The sequence below is a fragment of the Lontra canadensis genome, unplaced genomic scaffold, assembly GCF_010015895.1.
Source record: "Lontra canadensis isolate GAN:19392208 unplaced genomic scaffold, GSC_riverotter_1.0 scaffold16, whole genome shotgun sequence".
Classification (NCBI taxonomy): Eukaryota; Metazoa; Chordata; class Mammalia; order Carnivora; family Mustelidae; genus Lontra; species Lontra canadensis.
The window spans coordinates 8,155,807-8,179,269 of NW_022631010.1; the positions used below are offsets into that span (position 1 = coordinate 8,155,807).

A 23,463-nucleotide genomic window follows, 5' to 3' on the forward strand; every position below is an offset into this window, starting at 1 on the left:
GTCAAAATTTTGAACTCAGAACCGGGAAGACCTGGAGATGGTCATGCGGAAGTCTTAGGCCACTTCTCCCCAGATGTACCTCAGTATCCTCAGAATGAACACAAAGGATCAATTAGAAAACCCACAGACTCACCAGCCAAGGAAGGGAGGGGCACAGAGGGAAAGCAGGGTCTCACACCCAGCCAGAAGCAGCAAGAGAATAGATACCAAACCGGTCTCATTTCCCACTAGAAACTGTGGAGAGGGAAACAGAATGTGTGGATAGGCACAGAGAGCCCCGAGCACCTTCTCTGAGTCCTGTGCTACACGTGTTATTAAAATCCCGCCCACAACCTCAGGAGTTAACAAAACTAACAGAGACTAAAAACTAGTTAGGACAAGTGTTTCCAGAGACCTGGAATACAGACCAAGTCCATACTTTGGAAAAAGCCTAAAGGATATAATTAGAAAGAGTTACTAGAGGCTATTATTTAAGTATGATGCAAAAGTCTCCATTTTTTAATAGTACCGGCACAAAAACAAGGAACGAAAGCTCAAAAACTCCATCAACCCCAAAGAGACACCATACGTGCCCAAACAGAAAAGTACGAAACACCAGAAGTGTCGAAATTTAAAAGTGGAGTGGAAAGCTTGTCAGTGACCTCTAGGCCCCCTTTCTCGTTCTTCAAAATAACAGCACCCAACTTCCGGGTGCTCCCACTTAAAGTTCCTATTTATTGGGACCAGGATGGTGAAAAATCTTCAAGTTCATATCTAACTTTTTAAAATTCAGCTGATTATTCCCATCATACTTTGAAAGACAAGCAGATTTGAAATCTAAAAAACCTTTTAAGCAAAATCACATTCTGACAGATTTTTATTTATCTTTAAGAAAAATGCTTTTTTTTGAAACCTTAGAGTCTGAAAAATGACTTTTTTTTTTTTTTTTTTTTTTTTTAGCTAAAGCCCTAAAAATGATCTACAAATAAAACTTCCTGGAGGGCGCCTGGGTGGCTCAGTGGGTTAAAGCCTTTGCCTTGGGCTTGGGTCATGATCCCAGGGTCCTGGGATGGAGCCCCACATCGGGCTCTCTCTGCTCAGTGGGGAGCCTGCTTCCTCCTCTCTCTCTGCCTCTCTGCTTACTTGGGATCTCTATCAAATAAATTAATAAAACCTTTAAAAAAAAAAAACACTTCCTGGATACATCATAAAATAACAAGACAAACTGGGAAACATATTTGTAACATTTACTAAAATGCTAATATCCTGGCTGTAAAAAGAACTGCTATAAATCACCAGGAAAAAGATGGAACACAAAGCTAGAAAAATTGGTAAAAGAAATAAATAAGCCAAACAAAATATAAACGGCCCCCAAAACTCAAAATTGTTCAAACCCACTAGCTATCAAAGAAAAGCAAAATAAATATGATTCTATTCTTTGCCCAAATTGGTTTTAAAAAAAGGGAGGGGGGAGGAAAGTTTAACCATAACAATGATTCCCAGTATGTTAACCTGGATACAGTAAGTATCCTATATATATGTTATGTAGCAAAGCCTTAAAAATGCAAATGATGTCCTTTCCAAAAAAGTAGCCTAAAGAAATAATCTGAAAAATTTCCATACAAGATTTCCATACAAGGCTGTTCACTATTGTGTTGTGTTCACCGCAGCAAAAAACGGCTCATAAGCTAAATGCCCAACAATAGAAGGATTTGTCAAATAAAACATGATGCATTCAGCACAAATGAGCTGTTAAAAGCCACGTTTTAAAGGGCTATTTAATGATTTAGTCATATGCCTAAGGTACATTGCTAATTTTTTTAAAAAAATGGTTTAAAAAGCCCCTGTATCTCTATTTCGAAATACAAATATACACATGTGCATATGTACAGGTGCACAAACAAAAAATTTTACTTTCAAGTAAATTGGGAAAAGAAATATTCAATGAGTAAAACAAGCTATTTTGTGTGTTTCCACCACAGTCTTAATATTCCTTAATATTCTGAGACAGGACTCACTTTCAGCTATTTTTCCAGTAATTCGGACTTTAACTCTGATCAGTTCTAACCAACAGCCTCATATACTTCAATAATAACTAACCAATAGTTTCAGGATTCTTTATACAACAATCCGTAAAAGAGTCATGCATTTCCTGCATATTCTTCTCAAATCAGTCCATTTCCTATGGCAGAAAAGCAAAAGACACAAAAATTCCTGAGAAAGGACACTCCCCAGGGACTGCTCTATCCTTGCCCTCACTACAGACCACTGACAACTACACACACCCAGGAAAAAGGCAAAAGCCTTTTATTTCTTGGAAAAACAATGTCAGTGCTCAGGTTAAATGAAGAAAAAGCACACGGACCTCTCTAGCATGAGGCTCAGCAGCTAACATTATGCACAATTCATCTCACAGTACGTTCCATCAACTAGGCAGAGGCTCTCAAAGGGGCAAATAAGCTGCACTTGACTTCACTTAGAGCAAAAGTTCCCAACCCTGGCTGCACACTGAAATCATCTGGGAATTTTTTTTTCTTAACCCCAACAGTCAGGCTATACTCCTGATCAAGTGTACCTTAGCTTCTCGGATGAGACCAGGCAGCTGTCATTTCTTAGTTCTCCAGATGATTCCAATTTGTTGTCAAGGTTGAGGACCACTGACCCAAGGCATGTTCTACAAACAATAAATTAACAACCCACGAACAAGAATAGAGAAATCAATTCAGGGAGCTGGGGCCAGCAATTATTTTAACTAAAAAAAAAAAAAAAAAAAAAAAAAAAGAAAAGAAGGGGGGGGAATAAAAAACAAAAAAAAAAAATGCATTGCTCCTAGTGCAAATAGATAATATCTCGTGAAATTTTTCAGTTAAAAATATGTAGTTCTTGGCAATACTATCGAGACTGATCTACAGATTCAATGCAATCACTATCAAAAATCCCATCTGCCTTTCTGGCAAAAATCGACAAAATGATCCTAAAATTCAAATAAAAATGCAAAGGACCCAGAATAGCCAAAACAATCTTGAGAAAGAACAAAACTAGAGGACTCATGTTTTCCAATTTCAAAACTTAGTACAAATCTACAGTAATTTTGACACCCTGGTATAAGGATGGACAAATAGATCTATGGGACAGAAAAGAGAATCCAGAAGTAAACTGTAACATTTATGATCAGGTGTTTTACAACAAGGGTACCAGGACAATTCAATGAGGAAAGAACAGTCTTCAACAAACGGTGCCAAGAGAACCAGAAATCACACATAAAGGAATGAAGCTGGACCCCTACCTATACAAAATTTAACATATACAAAACATATACAAAATTTATACAATATACATATACAAAAATTAACTCAAAACCAATCAAAGACCTAAGTCTAAAAGATAAAACTATAAAACTCTTAAGAAAAAAAACTCTTCTAAAACTCAATCTGGATGGATTGGTTGGAGGAGCATTCATGAGTTCGAGCCCCAAGTCAGGTAGACTACTTAAAACTATATATATATTTTTTTAACTCTTAGAAAAAACGTAGGGGCAACGTACATGAAATCTTGGTGACTTTGGGTGAGGCAATGATTCGTTAGATAGGACATCAAAAGCACAACAACAACAAAATAGGTGAGACTTCCCCAAAATTAAAAACTTATGTTTGGGGTGCCTGGTGGCTTGGCTGACTAAGCACCCAACTCTTGATTTTGGCTCAGGTCATGATCTCGGCGTTGTGAGATCTGAGCCCCATGTCAGGCTCCAAACTCAGCAGGGAGGCCACTTGGGATTCTTACCCTCTCCCTCTGCCCCTCACCCCACTTGCACTCTCTTTCTAAAATAAATCAAAATTAAAAACAACCTTTAAAATTTTAATTTAAAATTTATTTAAAACTAAATCAAAATTAAAATAAAACAACTTTTGTTTGAAAAGGACATCAGAAAGTAAAAGATAACCCATAAAATGGGGAAAGTTTATAAACTTTTTATCAGATAAGAAACTAGTACATAAAACATTAACAATAAAAAGACAATGACCCAGTTAAAAAGGATCTGAATAGACAGTTCTCCAGAGACATTATATAAATGGTCAATAAGCACATGAAAAGATGCTCTCCCCCCCCCTTTAGTCATGAGGGAAATGCAAATGAAATCAACAGTGAGAGAACACTTCATACCCACTGAATGGCTACAACCAAACAGGCACTAACAAGTGTTGGTGAGGATGACGAGGACAACAACTATCATCTTGCCGACCCACCTACTCTGGAAGAGTCTGTCAGTTCCCAAAAGTGTTAAACAGAGAATTATCATATAACCCAGTAATCCCATACTTTGATATTTATCCAAAAGAAGGGAAACATGCTCACACTAACCCATGCACAGGAACATGCAGGGAAGCAGAACTCATAGAAGCCACCATGGAGAAACACCCAAATGTCCATCGAATGACTAATAATACAGCACTTACACCTGCCACCATGTGGATAAATTATGAAAACAGGCTAAAAGCCCATCACGAAAGAGGACATATGGTAGGATTCCATTTACAGGAAATATCTAGATAAAGCAAATCCACAGAAACAGTGCAGGTGCATGGTTGCCAGAGGCTGGCTGAGGGGAGGGGAGGGAAGGATGGGGACGACCACTGATAGGTACGGGGTTTTCTGTCTGGGCTCACAAAAATGGTCTGGAGAGGAGATAGTGGTGGAGGCCACAGCTCTGTGAACATACTAAAACAACGGAAGCACACCTTTTAAAAAGGTGGGGTTCAGGGGCACCCGGGTGGCTCAGCGGGTTGGGCCTCTGCCTTTGGTTCAGGTCATGATCTCGGGGTCCTGGGATTGAGCCCTACACATCAGGCTCTCTGCTCAGTGGGGAGCCTGCTTCCCCTCTCTCTCTGCCTACTTGTGATTTCTCTCTGTGTCAAATAGATAAATCTTTTTTAAAAATTTAAAAAAATTTAAAAGGTGGGGTTAAAATAAATAAATAGATAGATAGATAGATAGGTGGGGTTATGGAATAACAACTCAATGAAACTTTTCTTTTTTTTTGCAGGTTATTCTGTGTCGAGCTCCTTCGCCATTGCTCCTTCTGAAGCCCATGCAGTTCCTTGACCAGAGGACAATATGGATAGATAACCTTTCCAACTCACAGGCAAAGTCATGTATGGATTTCATGGCCAGATCTCAATCTCAATTCAGGGCATCACAACTGATTTTTTTCATCAAACAGGAGTATAAGATTTCAGAACCACAGCACACGAAGTTAGGTATGGTTTCTGTGAAACTTGCTTGAGATGCGCACGGGCACACTTGATGTGTATATACTTATCAATGAAAGGGAGTCAGTCAAAACAAAGTCTGGAAAATGTATTTTAGGAGTTGACTGACACCTGTCACCTATTCAAAAAAAAAAAAAAGAAAGAAAGAAAGTATGAGATGTTGAGTTGAAAACAGAAATTGGACGAAAAAAAGTTGAAGTCACTCTGGAGCATTGCCGCAGGCACTGAACTAAAGGCTAGGAAAAATGAGCTGGACCCCGTCTGCCTTTACTGCCCAAGGAATAAAAGATTCCCTGCCCCATCTACCCCCCCCAGGGTTTCTGAGGGGGTGCAGAGCAGCATCTGGGCATTCCCCCCCCCCGTGGGGGAGCCCACAGCAGATCCCACAGGGAGCTCAAGAGGCGAGGGCACAAACCCATCACTTGAAATGGGGGGTGGGGAGGGACCCACAGGCTGCAGGACAGGGCAGGGCCTGAACTCACAACGGGGGTCAGGAAGCAGGTGCAAAAAGCAGAACTTCAACAGAGGAGGCAAATGGAGATTGCTAGAGTATTCAGTTCATCTTCACAGGGATGAAAGAGAAAGGAAGGGAAACAAGAAACCACAAAAACTTCTCTGAGGAAGAGCACATTTTCAAAGACTGCGGGTCAGAAACCTGGACACAAAAGACGCCAGCAGCTGCACAATACGACGGCATGGTCAGAAAATAGAAGCCCTTGGGATGAACCTGAAGATAAGATAGAACTCCTATAATTCCTCCTGGCAAGAAATTTGAGGTCATCCTCAAATCAGCAGGGAAACTGAACTTCTTTGTGGAGAATTACCACAATAACAGGGACAGACTCTACCAAGGATTTTTGTGGTACACAAAACTGCAGGGTCAATGTCAAGGTGACAAACTTTGTTCATTCAAAAACATTATGTACATAGAATACTGCAATTTAGTGAAAAAGACCTTGAGAAGAGGACACTTCTTTAATATCATTGAAGATATATACAATAATGCATTCCGGTAAAAACTGACTAAAAGGACTGTCACATTAAAACCTGTTCTATAAATACTCTATAATTTATTAAGAAAAAGAAACGTATGAGGCATAAGACTGGCTCAGGAGAGCATGCAACTCTTGATCTTGGGGTAGCAAGTCCAAGCCTTGCACTGGGCACAGAGCCTACTTTAAAAAAAGAAAAAAAGAAGAAAGAAAAAAAGAAATGTATAAGAAAAAGACCGCAAATGGGGGCTCCTGCATGGCTTAGTGGGTTAAGCATCAGAATTCTGTTCAGGTCATGATCTTGGGGCCCTCTGATCAAGCCCCACGTAGGGTTCCCTGCTCAGCGGGGAGTCTGCTTGAGATTCTCTCTCCTTCTCCCCCTCCACCTTGTGTGTTCTCTCAAATAAGTAAATGTTTGGGGAAAAAAAAAAAAAGTAAGTTTTTATTTTGTTGGGACACAGATTTTGGCTAACATAACCACCCTGAGTAATACAGGCACTTGGTTGGAAGATACATAGAATGCAATCAGGTTCTTTCTCTATTCTTGCTCTTTACCACTGGGAAGAAGGGAGGGGCAAGGGGAAATCACCTCATTCTAAATAAATATTTTTAAATAAAGAGCAAGAAACAAGTAATCTGCAGACATTAGGGAAAAAACAAAAGCTATAAAAGATTGCATAAACCCAAAGATTCATATTCACGGACAGAATAATTCAATATTATAAAGACAAGTCTCCCCAAATTTATATACATTTAATGAGATTTCCCACTAAGTTATTTTGAAACCCTAAACTGAAAAATACGGGATAAAACAACAACAACAAAAACAGAGCATAGGCACTACCAGAGAGTAAAGCCTACTATAGAGTGATTATAATGATGAAAATAGCAAGGTCATGGCAAAGGAACAGACAGGTAAATGGAATAAAACAGCAATTCCCACAACTGATCTAAGGATTCAACATATGATTAAGGTGTCATTTTAATTTAATAAGACAAGGATGAATTAACAAATAAATGGTGCTGGAAAAAATGTACAGGAAAAAAAAATCCATACTCCATGCCACACTCCATGTATTAAATAACAGCCAAATATTTTTAAAAAGAATGAAAAAACATAAAAATATTAATAAATTCTTAAGGTACAGAGAGGACGAGAAAGAAAAAGATTGACAGGTCTGAACTCAAAGCATAGACAAATATTTGCAACTTATGACAAAAAAATGCAAATCTTAATGGCTTATTTCTCAAACAGAGTGAAAGTAGGATTAAAATAACATATCCAGTAGCATCAACTTTACTCAAAGATTAAGGAGGAAAAATGTTTCATATTAAACCAAGCACTGATGTTTCTGGAATAGAATAAAAAAACTCACATTATTTTTAGATAAAACAGAAGACTTAAAAGAAGTGCCATGCTTGTTATACTCCCTAACACTTCAAAATATGCATATATTCCCCATATCATACTTCTGAGGAATAATTTGTGAATCAGTCTCTTAATATATAGAGTTCTCGATGATAAAATATGAATTCAACAGAAAGTGTTCAGCACGGAGGTCATCCATACCACTGTGAAGCAGAGGTAATCAAACTCTTTGTATAAAGGGCCAGAGAGCAAATATTTTAGGCCTGCAGGTCATATGGTGTCCTGAATGCACACGGCTGTGCCTCAGTAAAACTCGATTTACCAGAACAGGTGCCAAGGATTCGCTCATTGGCAGCATCCGAAATGCAAATTATCGGGCCCCACCCCAGACCTTCTGAAGGAGAAACTCTCCAGTTTGAGTTCTACCACGTCAGACAAGAGACTGCACCCCCCAAGCCAGGGGATTTGCCTTTGGAAACAGCAAAGGATTTCAGCCAGCACTTCGGAGGGGACAGGAGAGCCAAACCAATTTGGCTGAAATCCCAACTACAGTGGCAATATGTAACGAACAGCATTTCCAGCAGGACTCTCCACCAGAAGAAGGGTGGAGAAGACCATCCCTAGAGTCATAACACCACGGCTTCCTAAAAACGGATGGTCCAGAACGAAAACGCCAATGCAAGTTTAATTAAATGAAGCTGGTGGGAAAGGGATGCCACCTTGAAGGGAGACCAAGTAAAAGAAAGGACTGTGTGCTGAGATTGGGGTGGGGGTTGCGGAAGACTCCTACAGGAGATGCCAGGGAGAACTAACAGAAGGAACAAAGGACCCAGGGCGCCTGGCTGGCTTAGTCAGTGAAGTGTACAACTCTTCATCTCGGGCTTGTGGGTTCAAGCCCCATGTTGGGTGCTGGGTGTAGACATTACTTTAAAAAAAAAAAAAAAAAAAAAAACCACCACCACCAAAAAAAAAAAAAAAAAAAAAAAAAAAAAAAAAACTAAAAAAACAACTTAAAAAAAAAAAAAAAAGGAGAAACCAAGGACCAAGCTGGGGTACACAGAGGAACACCATAGCCGGGAATGAAAAACAGGCCAGATAAGAGAAATATGGGGGTACAAAGCAAGAATGATCCCGACCTCAGCCTCCTCAGCTGTGAAGTGGGAACCAGAGTAATGGCCATCACCCGGGGCTGCCATGATCAAAGGACATTCGTGATCACAGGAGGTGCTGGCAGAGCACCTGGAACCCAACTCTAGCTTCTCTACCCTCTTCTATGCCAACAGGGACTTACAAACCCAGAGTTTCAGACAAAACCTGGGAAAAGCATTCTATCCCTGGACTACTGGAGCTGAAGAGGAGAAATCAAGACCTAGGAGGAGTTAACTCAGGTAAGTTAACCAAACTCCAATTTCTTCATCAATAAAATGCAGCCCAGGACGCCTCTACCTGCCAGTTGCCTAACCATACTAATGTCCAGTGCTCAGCACTGAGCCCATCTGCATGGGCCCAAGCTCCTGGGAGCCTCCGCCCAGTCTTTCTCGGGTCCCTTCTATTGCCTGGAGAGGCTCCCAGACAAGAAGTGCGCTTTGTTAAACCACACTCACATTCATCTTAGAAGATGGGGGGACTCAGCCGTGTAAGACTCATGTTCGGAGTGAACTGAGAGGGAGGTGGCTGCCGGGATGGGTGAGCCTCCAGCGGGCTTCAGAGGCACCCCAAGGCGACAGACCCGAGGGCAGAACCTATGGAAAGAACTGCGGATGAAGAAGGCTTTCCTGACCAGTGACCAGAGAAAGCCATGGTCTGGGGTGGCCAGGTAAGCAACGGCCCAAGGCAACTGGGACCCCCTCACTGAGGCTGCACTGAGGCTACTCAATGGTGAGTAAGAATTGCAGTCAAACGACGGCCAGCAGAAGGGTCTGAGGCTGCGACCTAAAGCTTCCGAGCAGTGGCCGGCATTGAGGACACTGGACCAAGTCCCAAATATGATCTTCTGTGAAATTAGCCATGGTTCTCACCTGTGTTCGTCACATTCACAGACTCAGATGTTTCGGTACAAACTGTTATGTGCAGCTCATGCCTGCCACACTTCCTGGGAAATAGGAATTTTCAAAGGTCATTTCTGATGAATCCAGCTCTTTGCTTTTTGTGCTATCTTTAGATTCTAGGCCTGCATTAACATGCAACCCCACTGAAGGGGCGCAAGAAAGGGCTATTGAATAGAGAGTAGATGGAACTCTCCTTCATGAAGTACGTCTTCAGAGGGCCTTAGAAGCCACCTACACCTGACGTCAGGGACTTGCCAAGGTCAGAGGAGAGAATTAAGACTACGGACAACAGAAGTGCCCCAAAAGATTTACATTTCCGTGAAGGAGGAGCTCCCCCCAAACACCCACTCCCTCCCTTTCTGACTGCATTTGGGCTTGTCAGGTTGGCCACCATGCCCTTTGTTACCTTGGACATCTTGGGTTCCTTTCGTTCTAAGTGCACAGGCCAGAAACTTGGACACTGCCCTCAATTCTCTTTGGTACACCACTACCCTCCCCTCACATATCTGGTCCATCAGCATCTCCTGAGCCCCACCTCAGAATCCCCTCCCATCACCCTGGTCTGACCACCACCCTCAGCCCTCACCCAGGAGGACACAGTGCCACCCCACCCTCCCTGCTTCTAGTTGATTCTCAAACAGTAATAACCAGCACATCCCTGTTAAAACCTAGGTCAGTCCCTGTCCCCTCTACTCAAAACCTTCCATTGGCTCCCATTCCCGTCAAAGTAAAATCCATAAGCCTTACTGTCACATGGCCTTACATGATTCAATTCCAACGGTCTCTTTGACCGTAAAACCAAATGCTCTCCTTCTGCCTCAGGGCCTTTGCACCTGCTGCTTCCTCAACTGGGAATGTTCTGCCCTCAGATATCCACATGACTTACTTCCTTCACATCTTCACTCAGAGGTGACTCAGGGCTTTCCTGTCTATCATTCCTAAAATTTCAGCTTCAATGTCAACACTTAGTACCCTCAATCCTGCCAGATTCTTCTTCAGGGCATGAAATCTCTGTCTGCCACCTCACCAAGTGTGAGCTCCATGAATGCAGAGAATCTCCATGCAGCAACCAGAGCACCAAAAACACTGCCTGGCCCACAGCAGGTTCTCAATAAATGTACTAAATATGTCAAAGTCCTGTGAAAAGTAGAAGCTACAAGCAAACCTCCATGATTTGACAGTCAATATAGAACCTGTGACAAAATAACAAGCTAGAAAAAGCAAAGCTGGGGAGAAAAGGAAGATAGTGCCATAAAGCACACACAGAGCTCCTTTAAATCCTAAGTCAATAATGTACAGCCACAGCTTAACCTGGAGCAGGAATGTTCTCTAGCAAAAGAATAAAAGCCCAGACCGGCAGCCCTCTGAGGAGAGAATAACTGGAAGAACAGCAGGGAGTAAAAAATGAGTTAATGAGGTTATCTGGCAATGGGAACAGACTAGTGTGTTGGGAGTTTTATAGGCAAGGCCCGGAAACAGGTCAGGGAAGGACTGTAAAATGTTTAAATTAAAAAAAAGCCTAAGAGGATTAAATAAAAATAAGTTTTTAAAAAGCTTTCAGGGACGCCTGGGTGGCTCAGTTGGTTAAACAGCTGCCTTCGGCTCGGGTCATGATCCCAGGGTCCTGGGATCGAGTCCCACATCAGGCTCCTTGCTCCGCAGGGAGCCTGCTTCTCCCTCTGCCTCTGCCTGCCACTCTGTCTGCCTGTGCTCCCACACTCTCTTGCTCTAACAAATAAATAAAATCTTAAAAAAAAAAAAAGCTTTCATTTACAAGTACAAAGCACTATGTAATTGCAAATTATGATGCTGACTTTTAGTTCCCTTAAGCAAAATGGGAAAATTCCTCAAGATACGAGTGGTGCCAGAAAGGAGTCCCCAAGAGGATCCCAGGTTTGTCTTTAGAGACACTGAACAGGAGGGCAATAGCCAACTCAGGATTTCTAATACCCCAGACCTTGGCCTTCTTAAGGGCAGAAGACTGAGTGTGATTCCACATTTATTTGTTCAACAGCACCTGACACCAAATTAGCAGATGGACTAATGGAAGGCTATGTGAGCTTGCTCCTGTGAGATCTAACTCCTGCAGGATTAAGACCTCTAGGCTTTGCTGCACAAATGCGACAGGCAGTGTGGCTGGCATGAAACCTAGCAAAACCCTCTCCAATATTCTACCCACGTACTTTCACAAGCATTTTTGAAACATCCTAAGAAACATTAAAACTCAGCTTAATTAACTTTTGCCAGTCAGAAAATACAACTGCCATGCAACCATGTGAAAAGGGGGGGGAAAAACATCAATATATAAAGTTCCTGAAATACCTTTCCTTTAAATAAAAAAATTAAAAAAAAAAAAATCACTCCCCACTCAGAGCAAAAAAAAACCAAGAGAAATGCCCTGGAATTCAAAGAAAGAAGCCGGTCGCCATTTTGACAAAGGAAATGGTCTAGAAAGCAGATAGCTCACGCTCAGGCTGTCAGGTGAAACAGGTAGCTGGGCTAGACACACCTGCTCACCTCCTTTCAACTACCAGGTGTGCTAGGAGGCCTTCCACTGCATACCCACTGCCAGCCATTTAAGAGGCTGGTGCCCAAAAGCTATTAAATTCTGGTAAGGGAAAAGAGATCACGACTGACAGGTTCATAAGTGATCCTAAGACAGCCAACCATAACCCAGGACAGAATTCAGAATGTCTGAGCAGAAAGGCCCTTTATAAATCTCACCCGATTCCAACACCTCCGGGGCTATTCAGGGAAAAGTCATGTGCTAAGCTAAAAAGGCAGGTGTAGACAACTGGAAACAGTGAGGCCCCAGCCCAACAGCATTCAAATGCAAAAACATAAAAATAAAAAAGCTTCAGCTACCCCTGATTCTTGTCTCTGGCTTTAGAGAGGAAGAAAACTGGCCGCGAGAAGTCACATGGCCAATTAATGACAGCTCAAGCCAGACTGCCTCGGGACTCGGTCCCGCGTCCTCGCACATCACCGGCCTCCTCAGCACACCCAAACGTCAGCAGGGGCAGCATCTTCCCCCTCCCATCTTCCAGCATTGCAGGAATAAAAGTAACAGCCGCGGCTGACACCCCAGACCTAGAAATCCCTTATGGGTGACTTTCTTCCACCTGCAGTTGCCCTCATTTACCCTTTGCCCTGACAATCAAGAATTTCTCATCAGTCATGCTTAAAACCCCCAGACTGTAGGCCGAGTTCCTGTCAGCTACCCACTCAAGGGTACATCCAGAGTCTAAAGGAAGGAGAAAATTCTGAGCCCTTAAAGTAATTACACTCAAGAACGTCAATTTCTCCTTCCAGCAAGGTAGCAACAACGGGAATTCGCGACCCCCGGGGGAACAGGCCTGAGAGAAAGGCCCTAGGGTCGGAGCAGCAGCTTCTAAAATTATTTGGCGCAACCTTTGTAGGAGAGAAGGAAGCAAAAAATGTACAAGGCAAACCACCCCCCCCGCCTCCCTCTTGATGGCCCTGAATCCCGGGGGGCGCGGGGATGCCCGCGCGCACTTCCCGGGGAGGGACGAGGAGAGAGCGACCCCAAGACGCGTGGGCCGAGGGCCCGGGAGGAGGAGGAGGCGGCGGCGGCCAGCCAGCCCGGTCCCGGGGGGACCCACTTGCCTCCCGGCGGCGCGGCCTGAGGGCCCGAGCGCGCTGCGTCTCCCGGGGCGGCCAGGGTGAGCGCCCAGGGGCCAGACCCGGCTCGGTGGGGCGGCGGAGGCTAGGGGGTTGCGGGGCATCCACGGACCCCGCGGCCACCCTGGCCCGCGGGTGCGGGGACCCGGGGAACCCGCCGGGGCTTGGGGGGCGCAGGCCGCGCCGCGGGGCCGGTGACAGCGCGCGGGGGCCGTGCCAGGCCGGCCTCGTGGGCGCGGCGGGCACCTCGTGGCCCGGCCCGGCAGGTGCGGCTCGCGGGCCGGGCGGGGGGCGCGGCGGCCCAGCTCTCACCTGGCTGCAGCTCGCTGGTCTCCGGTCCTGCTGCCGCGCCTCGGCGCCGCAGTGCCAGCCGCCGCCGCCGCCTCCGCCTCCGGTCCCCGCGACAGCCGCCTGCAAAATGGCGCCGCGGAGGGGCGGGCCGGGGGCGGGGAGCCGTGGAGCCGCCCGCCCCCGCGCCGGCCCGGGACCCACCTCCCTCTCCGCGCCCGACCCCCCGCCCGCCAGCCTCCCCCCAGGGGAGGGGCTGTGCCCCCTCTCACGCGGGGCCCCGGGCGGAGCAACCGGCCCCCACCCCAGCCGCCCCCCGCGGCGTTCCCTGCGCGCACCCCACCCCAGGTCCCCTTTAGCTCCCTCCCCTGCGTGGAAGTCGCCCCCCTCCTCGCGCCTTCCCGCCACACCTGCTCCTGGGGCCCACCTGGAATGCAGAGCGCCCGCCCGGAGTCTCCCCCTCCTGGCTCTCCCCTTTTACCCGGCCTGACACTGAGCCCTGTCTCCGCTGCGGGAAGATAATCGTGCAATTGGCGCGGCGCATTGGGCGGGGGGTGGGGGAGGTGGCTGGAGGTTTCAAGGCAATTTCACCGTTTCTCGGGTTAGGCCGTCAGGTTTTTTAACTTACTGGAGGAGAGGGCCTCATTACATCATGCGGACACCGTAACACAGCCCGGGGTTTCTCACACTCCGCTGCCCCGGGGATCGTGTTTAACTGCGGGTTGTGATGCAGCGAGTCTGGGGGGGGCAGCCGGAGATTTTGCATTTCTAAAGAAGCCCCATGGTGAGGCCGCTGGGTCAGGGCCGCCGAGCGGAAGGGGCTGCAGGTAAAATCTAGCGCATCGCAGCCCCACCTTGAGTGCACGGGTGAGATGCACGTGGTTGGGCCCCACCCCCTGGCTGCTGAGGCCGGAGGTCTGGAGCGAGAGGAACTTGCATTTCTGACAGCTTCCCAGGTGATGCTGCTGCGGCTGCTGTCCGATATTCACACTTCGCGAGCCACTGCTGAAGACTATTTGAATACAAGGCCAGAAACAAACAAGCAAACAAACAAAAAAACCCCACTAATAATTAGCACTTTCATAGCACCTTCCATCTTGAAACCACTGTCGTGGTTGCTGTTTCCACTGACTAGTTCCCCCAAGCAAGTCTCGAGAGAGCTGAAGAATTGAGGACCGTGTTTGACCTGACGTGGGGAGGAGCAGATTTCATCATCGGAATTTCTGCCTGATTCACACACTTTGGGGAACTCCATGTTATAGGTATCATACATATCAATGAGGGGGGAGGGGTATGACTAGCCGCTGGGAATTTCATCAAATACAAAGTATAGTCTGTGTTTGTAAGAATCAATAATGTGTCATCATATTTACCTCTCTAATAACTTGTAGGTTTAAAATACAGGAGTTGGCTTGTAAAATTCAGTACACATTCTATTGTATGTCAACTATACTTGAATTTAAAAATTTTTTTCTACATTGGAATGTCAGGTGTTCAGAGCCTCACAGAAGATGGAGGAAATAAGAGATGAAAAGTTTGTGACCGAACACCTAGAGGAGAACTCATGTCCCCTCTCCCTGTAACATCCCCAGCAGTGAGAATATTTTCCAGCCAACGTCTACTTTGGGGGGGTGAGGTCGGGAGTATTCTGTCTCTTGCTCAGCCAGGATGTGAGATCTGGGATAGAAAAAGGGGAGAGTCTTTATTGCATCTTCAGTGTCCCTTTCTCCCTCACAGATTTTCTCTATCCTAAAAAAAACTTCCACTGTCCCAGCCTCTCTTCCTCATCCCTCTTCCCCATCCCTCCTCAGGCTGATGCTGTCACTCCCTGCTTTCTCAGACGTCACCAGTGACCTTCTAAGGACCAAATCCAATTGCCTGTTTAGAGCCCTTCTTTTCTACGGAGATGGCTCTGTAATCTTCCATTGATTTCTCCCTCCTTCTTGAAACTCTTTTCGGGATAATACCACTAGGTCTTGCATGTCCTATACACCCCCCCCCACTTCCTTCTCAGTTGCCCCATACTCAACCCTTAAAAATGTTAGTTTTTACTAACATTTCCTTTCTCTCCCATCTTTTCCTTTGTCCCTTCCTTCTCGAACCCCCTCTGAAAGGCAACCATTTCCTCATGGTTCCAAATCTCTCTCTCTTGATCAGATGTCTTTCTGAACTTCTGGACACACATTTCCGATTGTCCTACACAACCTCCCTAGATACTACCCAGGAATTTTAAGTATCTCCCTACTCCTTCTCCTACTACAAACTTCTTATCTGGGTTCTCCCATTTTGCCACCAGAAACTTTGAAGTTGCCTTTGACTGCCTGTTCCCCAGCCCCCATTTACATTTTGTCAACCTATTGGCCAATCGGAAAAAGAAGTGTGTCTGGAATTCTTTTCTCTGCGTGCACCATCCCAGGCCCTCACTGGTTCTTCCTTGGACTGTTGAAAAAGTATCTCTCTGGCCTCTTGGCCTCAAGAGTTATCTCCCAAAGCCATCCTTGTTATCATCCCAAAACACAGAATTGACCCTTCCCCCCTTCTGGAAATTCTTGAGGGCCTCTAGGTCTACAGAGTAACCTGGTAAAAAGAAACAGAATATAGGCTATTTCCCAGCACAGCAGTCAAGGCCCTTTGCCAGCTAGCTCCAGCTGCTTCTTTTTTTCTGGACAAAGTACCATTTTTTGCTGCTGGCAGACTGGAGTTGGTATCAGGGGATGACCTTGACTTCAACCTTGCAGGGCTTTTATGAGGATTAAATGAGATCTTTTATATAAAATGCTTATTCAGGGCTGGAATACGTAAGTATATTTTACATAGTCAATACGTATCCATGTCCTTATTGTTATATAATTATTTTTATCATCATCAATTCAAAAAATACATGAATAATTTCCTATTTGTTTCATTTCCCTATTTCCTATTCATTTTCCTTTCCTATTATAGAAGATATAAACGGTGTTTTTTCTTTCCCCTTAACTTCTCTAAACTAAATCAGCAGAACGTTTTGTGACCTGGATAATTTGATTGAAATTTCTGTCATTTCCAGGCTGTGTTATTTTTGAGAGGTAATTGTAGCTTGGGGCCATTCCATCTTTATACAGTGCTTTTCTTTACAATATTTATTTCTGATATCTCTCTGGTGTGTAGAACCGAGATTAGCAAACTTTCCACAAAGGGCCTGATAGCGAATGTTTTAGGATTCGTGGGCCAAGAGGCAAAACCGAGGATATTATAGGGGTGGTTATAAAATGAGAGAAAATTTCCACAATTTTTTTTATTGATAAAATTCAAAATACACAGGGCGCCTGGGTAGCTCAGTGGGTTAAAGCCTCTGCTTTCGGCTCCGGTCATGGTCCCGGGGGTCCTGGGATCGAGCCCCGCATCGGGCTCTCTGCTCAGCGGGGGAGCCTGCCTCCCTCTCTCTCTCTGCCTGACTCTCTGCCTACTTGTGATCTCTGTCAAATAATTAAATAAAATTAAAAAAAAATTCAAAATACAACAATAGTAATTGAGTATAAGCTTTTGGTAGTACAAGTCTGCTAAGGAAAAAAAAAAGGAATTTGCGGGGGCGGGCTACAGAGAATAAGATTTTGCTTAATTTGAGCTCAAAGCTAGTGTCTCCTATCATCAAATCAGTCGCAAATGTGCATCTGTAAAATCCATTCTTAGCTGGTACAAAAACAGGCCAACCCCTGATCTAAACCATAAGTCCCCCCACTCGGGTTGTCCCTTCAGGGTAACAAGGGGCTGATATAATTTATAATAGGTCTTCGAATGATAGAAGAAAGCAAAATGACGGTCATTTCAAAGTCTTTTCTTCTGAGAAAGTGCTTGGAGAAGAGGGTGAAAGCTTTTTCCCTGCACCATGCCTTGGTGTCAGAGGAAGTGACACTTTCTAAATCAGACTCACATAGGGATATGCCCAGATATGAGGCAGCCTGGGAGAGCCCAAGATCTGCCTAAATATTCTCTCTCTTTCTCTCTCTCTCTCTTTTTTTTTTCCACATGTTCAAGGATGTTCACTGCAGCATTGTTTCAAATAGGAAAAAAAAACTGAAACGCAACCCAGATGGGCATCAACTGGGGAATGACTGAATAAACTGGCATATAAGCACTGTATGAAATACCATGTAGCCCTCATGCTTTTGAAAATTGTGATACAACTCGCACACCTTAGTATTCACCGTTTAAAGTATATAGTTCAGCGGTTCTTTGTATATTGGCAAAGCCGGACCACCATTACCACTACGCAACTTCAGAATGTTTCATCACCCAAAAAGAAACTCTATACTTATTATCAGCAGTTCCCTCCTCTTCCCCCTCTCTCCAGCCCCTGGCAACCACTAATCTATACTCTATTTTCTATGCATTTGCCTATTCTGGACATTGAATATAAATAAAATCATATTAATAGGTGATCCTCTGCAATCAGCTTTTTTCACCTAGCAGAATGTTTTCAAGGTTCATCCATGTTGTAGCATGTGTCGGCACTTTCTTTCTTTTTTTAAGATTTATTTAGGGGCACCTGGGTGGTTCAGTGGGTTAAAGTGTCTGCCTTCATCTCTGGTCATGATCTCAGGGTCTTGGGATCGAGCCCCCGCGTTGGGAATCTCTGCTCAGTGGGGAGCCTGCTTCCCCCTCTCTCTCTGCCTGCATCTCTGCCTACTTGTGATCTCTGTCTGTCAAATAAAGAAATAAAATCTTTTTTAAAAAAAAGATTTTAGGGACGCCTGGGTGGCTCAGTGCGTTAAGCCGCTGCCTTCGGCTCAGGTCATGGTCTCAGGATCCTGGGATCGAGTCCCGCATCGGGCTCTCTGCTCAGTGCGGAGCCTGCTTCCCTCTCTCTCTCTTTCTCTGCCTGCCTCTGTCTACTGTGATCTCTCTCTGTCAAATAAATAAAATAAAATCTTTAAAAAAAAAAGATTTTATTTATTCATTTTAGAGATAGTGAGAGTGCGAGCAGGCCCATGAGAATGAGGGTGGGGAAGGGGCGGAAGGAGAGAATCTTGAGCAGACTCTGCACCCAGTGTGGACCACAATGTGGGGCTCCATCTCAGGACTAGAGATCACTTCCTGAGCAGAAACCAAGAGTCTGATTCTCAACTGACTGCACCACCCAGCTGCCCCTCGTTTCTTTTTTAAGTTGTGGTCAAATATCTCTACAACACAAAATTTACCATTTTAATTATTGAAGTGTACAATTCAGGGGCATGAAGTGCATTCGCACTGCTCTGTAACCGCTGTCACTGTCCACCTCCGGAATGTTTTCATGATCCCAAACTGAAACTGCGTCCTTATGAAACACTAACTCCCCGTGGCCCGCTGGTAACGACTATTCTGCTTCCGCCTCTGTGAATTTGCCCAATCTAAGTGCCTCAGGTACGTGGAGTCATACAATATTTAGCTTTTTGCATCCAACTTCTTTCCATTAGACTAATGTTTTCAGGCGTCGTCCCTGCTGTAGCTTGTATCAGAATTCCATTCCTTTTTAAGGTAGAAAAATACTCCGTTGTCTGGTTATACCATAAAATGTCCCCTCCTTGTGGGCTGGCCACCAGGAGAGACCCAGCTATAAGTAAAGCTGTTATCAGGTACAGAGTGTCCTCGGGGTCCCAGGAGTGGCCAGGAGTGCAGGGAAAACAATCTGCAAGGAGGAAGGCAGGATGAGAAGCTAAGGGCGCAGGAGGGGTCATGATAGCCCAGGGGTTCAGGCTGGGAGCAGGCAGGGCTGGGGAGGCCTGGGAAGGACCTGTGTTCAGTGGTTGAGGACTAGAGGACCCCACCCAGCCCTTCTCTGAGGGCTAGGGCCTCTCTTTCCTAAGGGGCAGGAATATAGTCATCAATATATCATTTTCTGGGGCGCCTGGGTGGCTCACTTGGTTAAGCATCTGCCTTTGGCTCAGGTCATGATCCCAGGGTCCTGGGATCGAGCCTCCTGTCAGGCTCCAGGCTTTCAAATAAATGAATAAAATCTTTTAAAAATATTATATACATATATACACAGTTTCTCCCCTATCAGACTGGCAAAGATTAATAACATCCAAGGCTGGTAAAAGCACACGGAAATAGACTTTCTCAAAATCTGTGGGAAGGATTCTAAGCTAGTCCGCCTTTGGGGAATGTAATTTGGCAACATCTATCTGTTTCAGTGCATGCCCTGTATCTGTTAAAATATCTATTTAAATGTACACACCTTTAACCCAGAATACCAGTTCCAGCAGGAAGCCCAGCTCAGGGCAGCTACGAATGTCTGTACCATGACACAAGAGGGTTTGCCCATGGGAACAGCCCTCTGCCTTTTATTTGTCCTCCACAAGTGACCTCTCCAACCTGCACTCCACTCCCCCCACCCCAATCTCAAATTCCCTATCTAACCATTTGTCCCTACTCCCAACTTCCTGCTTCCCTCCTGGGAGACCATTCCTGGGAGATGCTTCCCTCAGCCCCACCTGCCTGTGAGGGACCCCCCCCCCCCCCCCCGCGCCGTCTTTCGGGCGACCCCCCCCCCCCACCTCAGGTAGCATCTCAGCACTCACCACCCCCTTCCACAACCCACATTCTCCCAGCTCTTGCACCTTTCTCCCCTTCTCAGTTCAGCTTCTTAAAGAGCCGCCTCCGTGCCTGTCTCCATCCTGACATCCTCCTTTCTTCTCCCTCTGGCAATCTGGCTTCTATCCCTGTTTTCCTCTGGACCTACCCAGGTAAACTAGCCATTTCCCCCAAATTGTACAATCTAGGGGATCTTTTCTGTGTGTAGCTTACTGGAAATTTCTGGAGGTATTTGGCACAGCCAGTGCTGTGTTCTCTCAGGAAAATCTCTCCTCCTTTGTTTGGCTTTGTGGCTGCATTTCCTGTTGGTTTTTCTATGTCTCTGGCCATATTCCCCCCCCCCCCCACCGGCCTGCTTAGACTCCCGTTCCTCCCGTTCCTTCAAACCCTGGTGTTAGGAGTGGGGGAGTGTGTCCATTTCGGTCCATTTCTGTTCTGTCCATTCTCCTCAAAAACCCTTCAGCGGCTTCACTGTTCCTTCTGCCTGGATCATATTAACCTTTCCTCTGGATCATTCTTGCTCATTGTTTAAGTTCCCCCCCCACCCCCGCCCTTGGACTCTCCTGGAAATCTCCCCTAAGCCCCTAGGTGGGTATAGGTGTACCCCTGCATACTTCCTAGGACTTAGAATGAAATTATATTGAAACACCTTGTTTTTCTGGCTTGTTCCCCTGCCTCACTAATTGTCAGCTCCTCCAGGGCAGAGACCTTGATTTATGTATGAACTTTGCCTGCTGGCTGGTCACATGATGCCTGCCACACAGTAGATGCTCAGTAAATAGTCAAGGATGTCAGCTGTTGGACTGAACCACCAGGGCCTGAGCACTGATAGGAGATGCAGTATGAAGGGAGGGGAAGACTCAGGATTAACTCCCAGTTCCTGGAGAATTGGAAACCAAGAGGGAAACAAAAGTTAGAGGCAAAACCCTAAAGGCTTCAAATGCCTGGGTAAACACTTTTATCCAGTAAAGGAGTCATTTGAGCCTAGAACCTCATAGTCTTAGTCTCTGGAGGGGGAGGGAATGGGAAAAGCACAAAATCCATCAATATTTATACAAAGTAGAAAAGAGGTAAAATTAACCCAAGCTGTTGGAATTCAGGATGCTGTCACCCTGTGGAGGGACAGTGACTAAGGAAAGACCCACAGGTTCTTCTGAGGAGCTGGTCATGTTCTATGCCTTTATCTGGGTGGTAGGCAGGCAAGCATATTCAGTTAGTGAGATTTCATAAGGCTGTACATTTATGTGTGTTTTTCTGTATGTATATTACAAAGCATTTTTATTAAGTAAATGCAACTACTAGACTTAGAAAAAAAATTACATTTAGTAAATTGGGTGTTCTGTTTTAAATAACATGGTCCATCTCCAGAAGAAAGTAAAGATGAATCCCCTTCCTAGCATGGGCCCTAGCAGAAAGTCAGGCCCCAGGACATGAATTGGTCCAAACTATTGTCTCCAGGAATGTGCACGTTAGGAAACAAAGATGTGCATATACACTACAGGATGTGAAGGTTTAATTTAGAATATTCCTCCTGTAGAATATGCCTTTGGTCTTAGAACAAATGTGTCACACAACTCACGTACCCTTGGGGAAAAGGCACAGGGTCCCTGCCTTGTGAATGACCTTGGGGAAATCATTTTACCAACCTACAGGTAGGTCTCCCAATATGCAAAGTGAAGATAATTCTGTCTGCCCATTTACCCCCAGGTTGGTATAAGCATTAAATGATATAATTACCGCAAACATGTTTTCTGCAAATGTTTTGTACTGCCTTTTACAAATATAAATTATTAGCACAAGAGGCCTAATCTAGTCGCAGGACTGAGCCCACGATTGGTTTTGAACGGAAATCACACGCTCGATCTTTCCCTGGACTGTGTTTACACTTCATTTATATGAAATTTCATTCTCTTTGTTTTTGATAAGGTCTCCAGTTATGCAAGCTCACTTGGAATTCAGAACCTTTGTGCCCAGACTGTTGGCTGCCCCACTCACTCATCCAATACAAGTTTGGACAGCCACTCTTGATCACATGCTGATGATCACATGCAACCTGGCAGGCATGGGGCTAGACACCATCGACAAAACTGATAAATAGGAAATTCACCTCACCTGCTCCATATGAGCCTGTATACTGGTAAGTATGGAGGCTAGAGAAGAAATCGTCATCTACCCAGTGTCTGGCTGGGCTCCTGATGCTCAGAGGACTTTTTCTAAGACATGATATGGCAACCAGCGAAAAAGCAAATAAAATATAATTATGTTGGTGGTAAGTGCTAAAAAGGAGTCATCAAAAAGACTGACCATGATCCAGGTTGGGGGGGGCCATCATCGGTAAGGTAATGAAGAAGCACTAAAGAGTGGATATTATTGCTGAAATTTGAAGAAGCCAATTATGCAAAGAGCTAGGGGAAGAACATTCCAGAAAGAGGGGACAGTGAGTACAAAGGTGCTGGGGCAGGAAAGAACTTGTCACATTTGAGAAACTGAGAAGTGGTTGGTATGGTTGGGACATGGACAGTGGGAAGATGAAAGAAATGAATGAGATTGAAGAGTTGGTCATGAGAGGGCTAGATGGAGCAGGCCTTCTAAGTATGAAGGGAAGTCATCTGACGGGTCCAGCAAGGGAGTGACATGACCTCATTTCTTGTTTTCAGATCACTCTGCTGCCCTGTGGAGAATGGATGGGAGGGTCAAGTGTAGAGCAAATCGAACATGGAGGAGTTACAGCCAATTAGGTGGAAGACAGTGGCTTGGGATGAGAGCAGGAGAGATAGATATATGGAGCAGATTCAAAATGCTTTGGAGATAAAAATGATAGGGCTTGCTAATGGGCTGTATGTGGAGCACAAAGGAAAGAGAGAAATCCGGGGACATCTGTTTTTGGAGCTTGGGCAGCCCGTAGGTGAGAGGCCACTCTGTCGATGGGTTCTGGATGGAGGAGGGGTTGGGGCGGGGACACTTCAATCTGTGACACCCCCAGAGCAAACAATGCCACAGCTGCATCTGGATTCCCTTAGTGACCTCAGGGAGGAGGACAGGGCTGGAGTTGCACACATCGGAGCCAACAGTGACATACGATACTCAAAGCCAATGGATTCAGTAGGACCATGGAGGGAAAGAGCATAGAGAGAAAGGAACCAAGGCCTGATAATAAGGTCTGGGGGCTCCTCCAGCACAGGAGACTGAAGCTAAGCAGGAGAGAACAGTGGGTGAAGAGGACACAGAACATCATCTTGTAGTTGATGGAGACCCTCCAGCAATAACACTTCCTTTAAAAATTCGTACTCAGCCCAGCTAGAGGGAATCAAGAGGAAAATTACAGT

General features: G+C 45.2%; 1 protein-coding gene across 3 annotated transcripts in view; it reads right to left on the reverse strand.

The window, feature by feature from the left end:
* Window positions 1–13,707, reverse strand: part of SLC23A2 (solute carrier family 23 member 2) — a 129,776-nt gene extending 116,069 nt beyond the window's left edge. The window contains exon 1 of one of the 3 annotated variants that reach the window (XM_032859127.1): window positions 13,613–13,707. The gene's annotated coding sequence lies outside the window, so the exon portion shown is untranslated. The remainder of the gene's footprint in view (window positions 1–13,612) is intronic. The other 2 variants (XM_032859129.1, XM_032859128.1) reach the window with 2 other exon arrangements.
* Window positions 13,708–23,463: the final 9,756 nt, after the last annotated feature.